The sequence below is a fragment of the Humulus lupulus genome, chromosome 5 (genome assembly GCF_963169125.1).
Source record: "Humulus lupulus chromosome 5, drHumLupu1.1, whole genome shotgun sequence".
Taxonomy (NCBI): domain Eukaryota; kingdom Viridiplantae; phylum Streptophyta; class Magnoliopsida; order Rosales; family Cannabaceae; genus Humulus; species Humulus lupulus.
The window spans coordinates 59,670,596-59,685,039 of NC_084797.1; positions in this window are offsets into that span (position 1 = coordinate 59,670,596).

The window sequence follows — 14,444 nt, forward strand, 5'->3', positions numbered from 1 at the left end:
GCTGTCTAGGTTCACGAAGAACCAGGTGAATACTGAAGATAATAAGACCTGGAGTTTTATGAAAGGCCTGCACAGAGACATTTCCAAGTGTGTAGACAATGGTAGAACTAGCCCGGAGACGTATGTCGAAGCTGTGGAATGGGCTCTTCACCAAGAGTCTTGGGTTGTATTAGACAAGCCAGAACCACAGAAGAACGAAGACAGGAGGTACACTCCCAACAACCCCGGACATTTTCAAGCCAATCAGAATGGCCCAAGAGGAAAGTTCAACCCGAGGTTCGGCTAGAACTTTTGGAGGACAAACAATCCAAGAGGCACAAGACCAAATGCTGGGGGAAATAACAAAAGAAAAGGAGGACCTCCCAATCTGGCAATGGCTAGTCCCAACAAACAGCCGAGACGTGAGTTTGAACAATGGCCACTGTGCAACAAGTGTAACCGATGCCATCGAGGCTAGTGTGGGGTATGTTATAACTGTGGAAAGCTAACTTTGCTAAAGAGTGACGAATACCAGCCAAGGGTAACGAAAATGACCAGTAGAAACAAATTGGAGCTCCGCCTCGATTTTATGCTCTTACGCAAAGCGACAAAGGAGCTCGACCATATGATATGGTGTCAGGTTAGATTTCGATCGCCCAAACCTCGACATATGCATTTATGGATATTCGTGCATCGCATTCTTTTTTATCTGCATCCTTTGTGGAAAAATTAAATAGAAGGCATGAGCCTATGCGTGTTATTTGTGGAGTATCCTTGCCTTTGGGAGAGGATATACTGGTGCGAACATGAGTTAGAGTTGTACCAGTTTGGATTGAAGGCCGTGAGTTTATGGCGGATCTATTAGTCTTGGACCTACATGAATACGATGTCATATTTGGGATGGATTGGTTAACCAGATATGGAGTCATTATCAATTGCAAGCGCAGAAAAGTGGTCTTCACCCCAGCGTGAGAAGAACCATTCGAGTTCAAGGGTACGTCAAGAGAAAAGAAGTACCCCATGATTTCTGCGATGAAGGCGAGAAAAATGTTGAGTGACAGATGCATCGGTTTTCTGGCAAACATAGTTGATAAGGATAAAAAGATGAATCAACAACCTTATGATGTACCAGTTGTGTGCAAGTTTCCCGACGTATTTCCTGAAGATCTCCCAGGGATTCCACCAGACCGAGAGATTGTGTTTGAGATAGAGCTAATTCTGGGAACTACGCCGATCTCAAAGACTCCTTATAGGATAGCGCCAGCTGAACTCAAGGAGTTGCAATCGCAAATGCAAGAGTTACTGGATGAGAAGTTCATAAGGCCAAGCCATTCTCCGTGGGGAGCCTCGATCGTATTCGTGAAGAAGAAAGACGACTCGATGAGAATGTGCATTGACTATCGGGAGCTAAACAAAGTGACAATGAAGAATTCATATCCATTGCCCAGGATTGACGATCTTTTCGATCAGCTACAAGGAGCATCGGTATTATCCAAAATAGACCTGCGATCAGGCTATCATTAGCTCAAGGTAGGAGATGGATATACCAAAGATGGCCTTCAAAATGTGCTACGGTCACTATGAGTTTTTAGTGATGTCCTTTGGACTAACTAATGTGCCTGCAGCATTCATGGATCTCATGAATCGCATATTTCGTGAGTATTTGGATAAGTTCATTGTCGTGTTCATTGACGATATATTAATATACTCAAAACGCCAAGAGAGCATGCAACGCATCTGGGACTGGTCCTTCAGCATCTACAAGATGAAAATCTTTACGCTAAGTTTTCAAAATGCAAATTATGGCTAGAGAAAGTTAGTTTTCTGGGGCACATAGTGTCAGGAGACGGAATTTTAGTAGATCTCGCCAAGATAGAAGTTGTTAAGCAGTGGAAACCTTCGAAAAATGCTCATGAGGTTAGGAGTTTTCTTGAGTTAGAGGGATATTATCGGCGATTTGTGGAAGGATTTTCCAAAATAGCTACACCAATGACTGCCCTCACCTACAAAAACATCAAGTATGAATGCATTGACAAGTGCGAGAAGATTTTTTAGGATCTGAAAACGAGATTGACGACTGCCCCAGTGCTGACAATCCCTAACGGCACAGAGGGATATACTATTTATAGCGATGCCTCAGGCCAAGGGTTGGAAGCAATTCTGATGCAGCACGGAAAAGTAATTTATTATGCTTCTCGATAGCTAAAGAGTTACGAGAAGAACTATCCCACTCTTGACCTGGAACTGGTAGCGGTGGTTTCGCACTAAAAATTTGGAGGCACTACCTGTATGGGATACATTGCGACATCTACACTGATCACAAAAGCCTGGAGTATTTCTTCACTCAGAAAGAATTGAATATGAGACAGCATCGGTGGTTGGAGCTGTTCAACAACTACGACTGCAACATTCTATACCACCCGAGAAAAGCAAACAAGGTGGCAGATGCATTGAGTCGACAACCAAAAGCTTACGTGGTGACAGTGAAAGAGATTTCGTAACAGTTACGTGCCGGCCATGCTAGCTTGGATTTAGAGATAGTAGTTGGTCAATTGGCTAACCTCTCTATCAAGCCTACTATTATGGAAGCTTTAAAAGGGGGGCAGTTAGTTGATCCTTGGGTACAATGACTGATGTACGAAGTGAGGAATGAGGGGCGACTAGGATTCCATATCTCCGAAGATGGAGTATTGGGGTTCAAGGGCAGAATATGTGTTCCGAACGATGACGAGATCAAGAAGAAGATCTTTTTCGAGGGACATAATGCTCCTTATTCAATGCATCCGGGTACCACGAAAATGTACCAAGACTTGAAGAAGTACTTTTGGTGGCCTAGGATGAAAAAGGAGACGGCAGAATATGTGGCACACTGCTTGACTTGTCAACAGACAAAGGTCGAGCATCCACGGCAAGCCGGATTGTTGCAGCCCTTAGAAATTAAAGAATGAAAATGGGAGATGGTCACTATGGACTTTGTCACAGGTCTACCAACCACTCCCAAGGGGCACGATGCCATTTGGGTTATTGTAGATAGGCTGACTAAGTCTGCTTATTTCTTATCGATCAAGGTAACTTATGGGGCACATAAGTTAGCAGATATTTACATTGCAGAAATAATGAGACTGCATGGTGTACCCAACTTCGTCATATCAGATCGCGGCGAACGTTTCACCTGGACATTTTGGGGTAGAATTCAAATGAGGCTGGATACTAAACTGAAGTTCAGCACTTCTTTCCACCCACAAATAGATGGTCAAAGCGAACGAAAATTTTAGACCCTGGAAGATATGCTAAGAGCCTGTGTGCTCGACTTTCAAGGGTCATGGAATGAAATGCTTCCACTGATAGAGTTTGCTTACAACAACAGCTATCATGATTCCATCAAGATGGCTCCATATGAGGCTTTGTACGGAAGGAAATTTCGATCACTGATTCATTGGAACGAGGCCGGTGAAAGAAAGTTTCACGGATTGGATGAGGTTGATCAGGTTACCGAGAACATCCAACAGATAAGGCAACGCTTGCAAACTTCGATTAATCGACAACGCAAATATGCCGATCGACGCAAGAGACCCCTGGTGTTTGAGGTTGGTGATAATGTGCTTCTGAAGGTAGCTCCACTATGAGGGGCTATGCGGTTCAGGAATAAAGGAAAGCTTAGCCCAAGGTTTGTTGGACCTTTCGAAATCATTGAGAGGATCGGGGAAGTAGCTTATCTTTTAGCTCTTCCGCCCGCCCTGTCTAAGGTGCATGACGTGTTTCATGTGTCCTTGTTGAGAAAGTACATGAGCAATCCCTTGCATGTACTCAGCTATGAGCAGCTGAGCATTGATCCTCAACTCGTCTATGAGGAGAAGCCGGTGATGACTCAAGACCGAAAGGAAAAAGTGTTGAGGAACAAGACTGTGTCGTTGGTAAAGGTGCAATGGTGTAACCATGGCATTGAAGAGGCAACCTGGAAAACAGAAGACAAGATGAGGGAGTTGTATCCTCATTTGTTTTAAGTTTTGAGGATGAAACCTCTTTAAATTGTAGGTATTGTAACGCCCTGTGTTTCGGGTACCTTTAAACGACTCGGATCGGGATTTTTCCCCGAGTATTATAATATTATTTTAAATAATACTATATTTGTTTGGAATTTATTTCCATGAGTTATTTCTAGCCAAATTATGAATTTTGTGATTAAAAGTCAAGATAAGTCTTTCGGTCTTGGATCGACACAAAAACCTTAATCGGGTAAAAATCTCAAAAAATAAAATGAAAAACTATGGCAAATATATTTTGGACATAAAATACATTCAAAAAAATTAAAGTTTGGTCAAAAATAATAAAAAAAAGAGGAAATGGAAATTTTAAGGTGTTTTATGTTAAAATGCTTAATTTTACCGAATTGGGGAATTTTATTCCATAAATGGACCTTAGGTTAAATTTTATTGTGTTATTAATTAAATTAAACATGAGAGACAGTTAATTTAATTATTATATGTTAAGTTTTGTTTTTAAAACTTTATATGAGTGAAAAAGGTTATAGAAAGTCAATTTAGATTTTTCTTCTTAGGAAATATTTATTAGCCATTATAAAAAAAATAACATAAATAAAATAAATAGTGGCCGGCCATGTGAAGGAAATTAATTGGGTGGACCAAATTGTTTTAGTTTTAATCACCATTTAAATTAGGGTTAATGGCATCAAGTGGTCAAAGTAAAAACACTTAAGTGTTTTAGATATTTTAGAGTTGTCTAAGCTCTTCCAACCTCCCCAAAACCAACCCCCCTCTCTCAAATCACTCTCATCTTGTTAAAAATTTCTCTCTCATGTTTTCTCTCCATTTTTAACCATCAAGAACACTAAGAAAGCTTGGAAGCTTATGCTTTGGTCTAGGAAGAGTTTCCCTAAGGTAATGTTTCAAAAACTTGACTTTTGTAAAGTTTTTAACCATAGATCTTTCAATAACTAACTATATATGTTTTTGGGGGAGTTGGTAAAGGTTTTGAAAGAGTTTTGAAGGATTCAAAGCTAGTAGAAACATCAAAACCTAAAGCAAGAACAACAAGAGGTAAAAAGTTTACTTTTTATGGTTGTTATTGTATGGTTTTTATTTTTAAGCATTATTTTGTATATTTAATGCTTAAAGTTTCTTATTGGTGATGTAATAAGGCTATGGTAGTTGCTTTATAATTTTTATGATGCTTGTGTGTTGATTTTTTAAAATAGGGACCGAAATCCCTAAGGGTTTTGTTGAAAACTCTAAAACAAAAATACAAGTTTTGAGCTGTGACTTCCAAGGGGTCAAGCATCTACTGTATATTTATTTTCAAAATTAAATTGTACTATGATGTTGTTGAGATGTAGTACATAAAATCGAGCTTTTGAAACACTAAAAAACGTTTAAAAATGAGTGAGCTATGCTATTTCAATGTTTAGGTAAAAAAAAAAAAACTGTTTTTTTTTCGTATTCTTAGATTCGAGACCAAGTTTGGACAGCCACTGTATAGGTCAAAGGAATTCAGTTTTTTCTAAAATTTGTTGAACATATTCTTGGCAGGACCTAGTATTCCACTTTAAAATTTGGTAACAAAATAATGAACGGTTTGAGAGTTATTAAGTGCCAAAGTTTGAAAAAAAATAAGGACTTGAAAATAAGGTCATTTTTACCTCAACGATTGGAAAATATTTTCACCAATAAAAAATGCTCCTTTTGACCTAAGATTTTACAAAGACCTAAATGGAATACCATATATAGAATTGAGAAATTTTGGTAGCAATTGGGTAAGTAAATTTCAAGTTATCACTTAACAAAGTATGTAGTTAAAAATGTGAAAATTTTGGTTTTCACACAGTGTAAAAATAGGATTTTGGAACTTAAGATAAAAAGTACATTTGTGCTTATTGCAAGATAAAAACTTGGTAAGTCTTAAAAACATTTTGACCTAAAATACCACTTTGAGTTTAAGTGAGAATTATTTTATTAAAGAATTTTTATTCTTTCTAAAAATAAAAGATTTAATTTATTAATAAGTTGATAAATTAAAAGAGGGTTTAAAAACCCTATATTTTGATAAAATAATTAAGTAAATTATTTTTCTAGTAAGTAAACTTGATTAATTGACTTCAGAAAATTAACTAGTCAAGATAAAAAAGTATTAATGGTTTTTCCTAATTAAGTTAAAATTAGGCTATTTTCTTCAAGCGGTTTTTAGAGATTAAAACCTTAAGAAAAATAAAAGGAAAATGAAGAGATTATTTTCTTGAAAAATAATTAAGGAATTTAATTAGTATTTTAAGGATATAATACCGGCTAATTTCCTTTATATATTTAGCCGCCTGTTGAAAGTACGGGTTAATAGCGGAACTTTTAAAGAATAAGATTTTTAGCGGATTGTGGGAAAATACTATTGCAATACCCGAGCCTAAGTATCGAGACCATAGGATAGGTCTCCCCGAGACTTAGGGTTTAGTCTCAAATTTTTTAGTACGAATTTCTTGAGTGGGTTTAAAACCAAATAAGGATCTTTAATCCTTACAAGTGATTTTTAAAATGACCAAATTGCCCAAAATAATAATAATGAATTATGAAGTGCCATAATGAATCCGAGTATACTGTATGGATAATTATAGTATTGGCTAAGCATAACTGGACTATACATTGGAGGGTGAAATCCTGCTGAGAGCTAAGGACTCCAAGTAAGTCAACTTCTATTGTGTGGTTACAACATGAAACGACTATTGTATTGTATGTTAGTATAGAGACACAAGCACATATATACACTATCGTAGAAAGTTTGCATAGAGACGTTAGTCTAGTGGGTGCTGATTCAGAAAATATGACCGGTAGATATCCATCATATTCTAGATGGCTGATCCCCGTCATACTGCTTGATTTTATTATGTCTGATTTATTACCGCGACGAGTGGCCAAGAGGTGAGGATTGCTAGTTTAAACCTAGGGGTGACAAAATGAATGGGACCTAGGGACCCTCATGTTACTTAATCTGTGAACGGTTAGAACCCGAGAAAGTTATCTAATAAGTTATTCCTAGATAGTAGCCGTGAATATTGGCCATTCAGTGAGTGTGCCTAGAGATACTAGGGATTGCCAAGTTTGAATGAGGCTGAACACCCTAGGGGCAAACTGCTCACCAGCACCACTGATTAACATAGAAGTCTCTGTAAACCCGTGTAACTTCGATTACACTCTTGAATAGTAACAATGCCCTAGGTAACTTGATGGTTACCCTTGTGAGGGATTTGCTCTTGGATAAGTAGTGATGCCCTAGGTAACTTGATGGTTACACTTGTGAGGGATTTACTCTTTGATAAGTAGTGATGCCCTAGGTAACTCGATAGTTACCCTTGATGGGGATATTTATTGGCTAGATCTTAGTGTTGAGACTCGGTTCTCTCTTACAGATTAGCATTTATGCTGGAGGTCATGATATGCCCGAATTGTAGGAAATTGTCGAGCATTGGTCTCGAATTATATTGCTATATATTATATCTGCTTGCTTTAGGATTTTCTTAGTGCAGGGATTTATCTGTTTATATGAAATAGCTTATCATTGGTTATCAAGCATAACCATAAGTTTGCCAGGACGCTTTTGCATTCTTGAAATTGAATGCGTAAGGTCCAAATCTGGATGGATCCAAAACCCTAATTTTTGTTAGCTATTGTTATATGTGGACAGTAACTTGGTCAGTGACCACCTGTCTTCTCTGCTTGCTTTTTCTTTAAATTTGAACTTACTAAGCGTTTTCGCTTACCAAGTTGTTTCCTGTTGTAGGTAAGAGCAAGGGCAAGGCGGAGCAGTGAGCGCTGGAGTCTACCTTGTGAATGTACATGTGGACTGACCTTTTGGGAAGCTATTTTGTTTTTGGAATTTTTTTTATTTTCATAAACTAGGCTCAGTTTACTCTTCAAAAATTATGTTTGTATTAAATATTAAGTATGGCCATACGACTTTAAAAAGCTTTTTTTTATACGTGTTTTTGAGACATTTTGTTACATGAAAACGTTTATATTTTCGCATTTATCGAGTCTTGAAAATTCGAGACGTTATAGGGGATGAGGTTTGGAGGAGTCATTTAGTGCGCACTAGGTGAATGTTGATTGAAGGCATGTTTTCAATGAAGAATGGTAGGGCGCATCAAGAGGAAATTCCCGAAGACAAAGATGGAAGAACCAAAGAGTGCAGATAACCCTACCCTAGTTTGGGTGATTGTCTTAAGGTGGTTAGAGCCTAAGGCTAGCCCTCGAAGGCGATCGGTTTCCTTTCTTGTTCTTGTTCCTCATTATAAATTAAGTTTATTGAGCTTGGTGCTACATACCTCTCAGGATAGACATCGATGTGTTGTATATGCTATATGGTTGTCATGTTGTGGGGCTTGAGATTTTAGCATCTGTCTGGAAAAATTTGTAGTGATTGATTGAGGTTGCTCTATGAGATATTCGAGGTGATCCTGAGTGTGGATTTGCCTGTCAAATAAGGGACAACCATGGACTGTAAAGTAAGATGGTGACTTCTGAGGTTAAAAGGAAAGGACCTGGCTGTAGTTGCAGGGTGCCTAGGTGTTGAGGTAGATACCACTGAGATTATACCAGTTAGACCAGATAAACACTGGATTGACCGGTAAGGTTTCAGATGAGGTCACAAGGATTCGTTGGGATTTTTGTCACATCTAGGGAATTGAGCATGCTAAGGGATTAATGCTGAGATAGAATCGGTATCCGAGACATTATGAAGAATGGCACTAGCTCAGCGGGAAGAATTAAGGTTCAGTTGAAGAAGTGTTTGACTTGAGGGTTGATCAAACGGAGCATCTTATCGTGGAACATGTCAATACCATTTGTCAAGAAAAGGGCCAAGTCTACAAGGATATGTTTTGCTTGTGGACAGTCAAGGAAGTGATTGTTAAGGATAGGTACCCATTGCCTAGAACAAAGGTTTTATCACCCGATTGTGAGGGTAGATAATGCTTTTAAGAATTAACCAGTTGAGGATCAAGGCAAGAGACATTCTAAGAATTGCTTCTTGCGCTAAGTAGGATGTGATGGATTATCAATGAAGACTTTAAACTGACTAATGCTTCAGCGGCCTAGGTGAGTTCAACAAGTATAGAATACATGGATGGTATGGATAAGTCACATTCAGATTGATCAAGGATGTTTCAGAATACTCCCAGTTAGAAGCAGAACGTGAATAGCAACTTCATTGATAGTACCAAGGCTAAGGAAGCAGGGTTATGGGTAAGGTTCCAAGAGGGACACGTTCCAATTTCTCCAGAAGACATTCAAGGTCATGCTATGGGAGGTAATGGGATCATGTATGAGGTAATTAAGATGGAAATCATAAGGAAATTACTAAAGGGAAACCTTAGGGGCGAAAAGCACAGTGAAACCAGTGGGACACATTGGCTACTACTTGAAGCATCTTTGAGGACAACCATACCTTGACTGAAGTAACATTAGAACATAAAGTTTGCCTGAATGGATAGTTGCGTACTGGGTTTCCAGAAGTTGGAATGAAGAGTGATCCATACGTCATGGTATTAAAGTTTTTATGTAATGGAATGGTACAACAGAATGATGTGAAGGACATCGTCCTTGCTTAAAGTATGGAATTATGGTGCAGTATGTTATATGTTAGGGTGTGCCCGTGTGTAGATTGGAAACAGGAGTTGTTCATGCTTCATGATGGAAAGAGGAATAAGAACATAGATGTGCAGCATGGGACTTAGATGTTCTACATTGGATTTTGAGTTGATAGTAATGCCAGTTAGCCATGATTAGAATAAAGTAATGACCAGGGTTGGTTTGGAACCTGTGATTGATAATTGGTGAATATATTCCTATGAATGAATAGTGAAACGCAAAAGGAAGATATTGTAGGAATGGTTACAGATCCTACCACTTTGGAATAGATGGGTCAAGATATGTAGGTCGGATGAGTGATTCGAAGGATGTTGGCATTGAAGGGGAGATGGAAGATGAACCTTAAATCACCCCTTACGATTATGGTATACAGAAAGTTTGGATGAGTGTTAATACTACAAGTTTGTATATCAGGAGGTACACGACCTAATCATTTAGTAAAGAAGAGATGATGATCAGAGGCTAGAAGGGCTATTGTGACTCTATTGTATCCTGGAGTTAGTATGGAGGGATATGATTACGAACCCTAGTGGTGGACCACCATGGATTACAGATGAGGTGAGTGGATGCGAAAGTTGTGATTTGACCTATTGGGTTGGCACACCATGGTTGGTGTGAGTGAGATATCACAAGAGGGAGTGGTTACGAAAAGAGACTGTACATCTCAATTGGACACCAAGGTTGATTGTGTCAGATTGGGACCCATGGACTCCTAGGTTCTTGAAAAAAAAAGGGTCATAGAGTGACTCTGAGTAGGATATTGTGAGACAAGGAATGAGAAATGCTTATTCAAGAAACTGAACCTAGGGACAAGAAGAGTTTTGGTTCAGAAATGGCTCTGAAAAATAGTGAAATTATTAAGGATCGTTAAGGCAAGAGTGTCTGCGTTATTACATGGACATAAGAGTTTCGAGTCTAGATATGGGAACGTGGAGTTCCAAGATTGAGGGCTTTGTGTTCTCTGTGTGTTATGAACTAGCAAGGATATGATGGATCGGAAAGGAGAGAGGAGTTTGACTTTATATTTAGTATATATTTGTGAGGTCCTAATAGGGATTAGGCCAGAGGCCTATAGACTGGCCTTACCCCAGTATGGGTAGAGGCTCACGGAGGTGTTACTAGTGCCAGTGTTGAAGAAAGGGGTGATGAGTACAACCCCTGGTTGGGTGAGGAGACCCTAGAAATTTAGTGAAAATTACTATGCAAGGAAAAGCCAGTGGAATTCTAGATAAAGAGATAAAGTCTTACAGATTAAGACTATCGTTTTTGTGAAAGTGTTGCAAAGAAATGATGTGGTAAAGGACCTTACTCTGGGGATGTGCTCAGGCTTGCGAAATTAGTATCACGAGATGTTTGACCAAATTTTGAGGATAAAATTTCAATGAGGAGGGGATTCGATATTAAGGATGAGTGCCTTGACTACATTGCCTGGAGGGCCAAATTGGGATTATATGAGCGAGTAATGTATTATATGTGTGATGATGTCTTATAAATGAATTGTGTGGTAATGTGATTAGACATGCATGTTTGTGTGTATTAAGTATGCATGTGGGCCCATTTATGTGAATAGGGGCGTGTTTGTAATTTTGGCCCGTTGAGGGCATAAATGTAAATATGCATGTGTTATGAGTAAGACCCTAGTGTGATGGGGATATATTTGAGATGTGTGATCCGAGACAACCCTAGGGAGCAAATTAGCGGAATAGTCACAACTGGTCAGATACCCGGTTCGGGGTGAGCCTAGGGATATTTTGAGAACTTGGCATGTGCCTAGGGTTTACCGAGTAACGAGTACTTATTTGGGTACATCGGGATTAAATGGGGATTTGTAGGAACACTCGAGGAATTAGCGGGATGTGGCAAATGACGGGATTTCCCTTGGTGGCATTAAAGGACTAAAGTTAGACTTAGGGGCATTTTGGGTATTTTACAGCTGGGGATAGACTTAAGCTAACCTATACTCTAGAACTGACCAGAAAGTAGAGGAAAGACAAAACATATTCTTAACTCTCTCTCTCTCTCTCCCTCGCGGTTCTCTTTCTCTCAAAGGGCAAAGGGGAATTTTGTTGTTGAATTCAGAGGAAGGAGGCTTGAGGATTCAAGGAAGGTGAAGCTTAAATTGGTTGGGGTTTAGTTTAGGACCAGAATATTCTGTAAGGTAAGGGTTTATGTTAATTTATGATTTAGTTTAAGGCTGTAATTAGGAGTTGTTCTTAAGGTTTGAGTTTGGTTTTATTGTTTGAGTTTGATGGGTTGTGAGCTAATAACTTGCGGTAGTTTTATTAATTATGTTGCTGGGTTATAAACTGTAGGCTGAATTTTGAGTATCAGGGTTGAATTGGGTGAGGATTTATAGGTTTAGCTGGGAAAAACGCAGTAGAAATGCATGGATTTATGGGTTTTGGAGGTCCGAGTCGTGGCCCTGTTCTTCAAGTGTCGCGCCCTGCATGTTTGAAGAGGCTGGAGATGCCTCTGGGTTGCCGAGGCGCAGGCGAGGTGCACCGCGGCCTGCGTCCTTTAGCAGAGAGAGCTCTGCTCTCTGACCTGTAGGCGCGTCGCGGCCCTCAAGGGCATGCCACGGCCCAAAATGGAAAGAAAAGGGAAAAGAGGGGAAATGAAGGTTTTAAGCTCGGGAACCCAAATGTTAAGGCTCATGAAGGATTTCACTACCCTGTTTAGTAGAATTCGAGGTCCCAAAGGCTAGTATGCTATTCCAAAGGCTTTCAATTGATTTAGATCATGATGCATATTTATTAATACAGTTTTACTAGGTCTTACCACACAGATTCAGGATTAGGAATTGTGCTTGGGTTGGCTTTGGGTTGTTAGCTCAGGACACCAGTTAAGAGAACTATTTGTGCCTGTAGAGCTATGTGGTGTATAGTGTTGTATGTATTGTTTATAGTTATCATGTCATACATGTGATTATGACTAATCGGCAAGAGCCGGAAGCGACAAGAGCCAGGAGCGGCAACAGGTCGAGATCAGCATTAAGCATACTGAATGCAGGCTACAAGGGCGAGACCCTCAAGGGTGGTGTACACACCCATTCGGCTGGGACCACAGACTTGGTGCCTAGTAACGCACCCCGATCGGTGGAGGCCGCTGTTGTAGTGTGTTACTATATTGCCGTGTTATTGTATTGTCATGTTATTATACTGTTGTGTTATGGTACAGCTGTGTTATTGTATTGTTGTGCTATTGTACGATTAGGTTGTTATGCCGTTGTGCTATTGAGTTGTTCTACTGCTATATTGTTGTGCATTCCAATAGGAACTGGTAGCTATTTATGTTTTGATTAAGTATGTATGTGTTGAGGTATATTATTGTATGTTGTGCTTGAAGTTCTCTTGCTGGGCCTCGGCTCACGGGTTCTCTGTGGTGCAGGAAAGAGCAAGGAAAAAAGGGGTCGAACAACCATGAGTTGGAGGGCATGGAGCGGTGTGTACATGTTTGGCCCACCTAGCCGCCACAGCTGGGGTTGTTTTAAGGAACACGTTCTAAATGTTCACTTTTGTGTCTTAGGTCGACTGTACCATATCTTTGGATTGTAAATGTATTTTAAAACAGTATTTTCGGATCCCAATGTAATATTTTTACGACTTTTAATGAATGACCAACTCTTTTTATCTAATGTTCATTAAATGAGTCTTTATATTTATTTAATCACACTTTTTAACCTAAAACCTCGATTAGCGAGCTAATGGCACATTTATAAATCACATGGTAACAACTCTAAGGAAGTAGGGTGTTACAATTATACCTTTGGTTAAAGTATTATGGAGGAACTGTAAGGTTGAGGAGTCGACCTGCGAGTTAGATTCAGACGTGCGGGATCAGTATCCCAAGTTGTTCGAGTAAATTTCGAGGACGAAATTTCTATTAGGAGGGGATAGTTGGAACGTCCCAAAATTCCTAATAAGGCTTAGTGCCCTAATTAGTGGGCTAGGAGGGTCTAATGGGATGTATTGGTAGTTTTATTGAATAATTATGTGATTGTGTCAATTATATGAGTTATATTATGATATGACTGCTTATGCATATTTATGTGTATTAAATGTGCTTGTAGGCCCGTTTCTGTTAAAAATTACATTTTCGTAATTTTGACCCACTAAGGGTATGTCTGTAATTATTTATGTTTTATGAGTGGGACCCCATTATTTTGTGGATATATTTGATATATTCGACATGAGGTGTTCCTAGTGAGCAATGTAGCGAAAAAGTCACAATAGAGATTAATACCCGGCTCGAGGTGAGCCTAGGGGTATTTTGGTAATTCGGTGAAACACCAGAAATTATAGGAGTATGAGTTGTAACGGGGGGAAATATTGGTATTTTAAAAATTAGTGGGATTGATTGGGGATTTAAAGTGGAATTTGAAGTTTAGTGGGAATTAGTGCTAGATGACCATTTTGCCCTTGTAAGATTTCAAGGCGAAGTTATGGGATAAGGGTAATTTGGTCATTTAACCATTGGTATAGGTTGAGCACTCCCCATACATGTTTGCAGAATCTCATTTTGGTCTCCAAAAGCTTCTTTTAGCAAGTCAAGAGAAATATAGGGATTTCTTAAAGTTTGGCCAACCTCTTTGAGTTTTGGAGGTTCTAGAAAAGTAAAAGCTCAAGAAAAAGGGTAGCAGCTATTGCGGAAGTCATCACTACTTAGGAACTCGAATTGTTGTAGTAAGGTACTAAGCTTGGTTCTGTGTTTTCTTTGGTTTTCTCTTAAGTTCTTGATAGTTTTGGGGTTAAGATACATTCTAAGAATTTGGATGTATCCATGGAATTGCGTGTTGTTGTTGATGATGGAATGCAA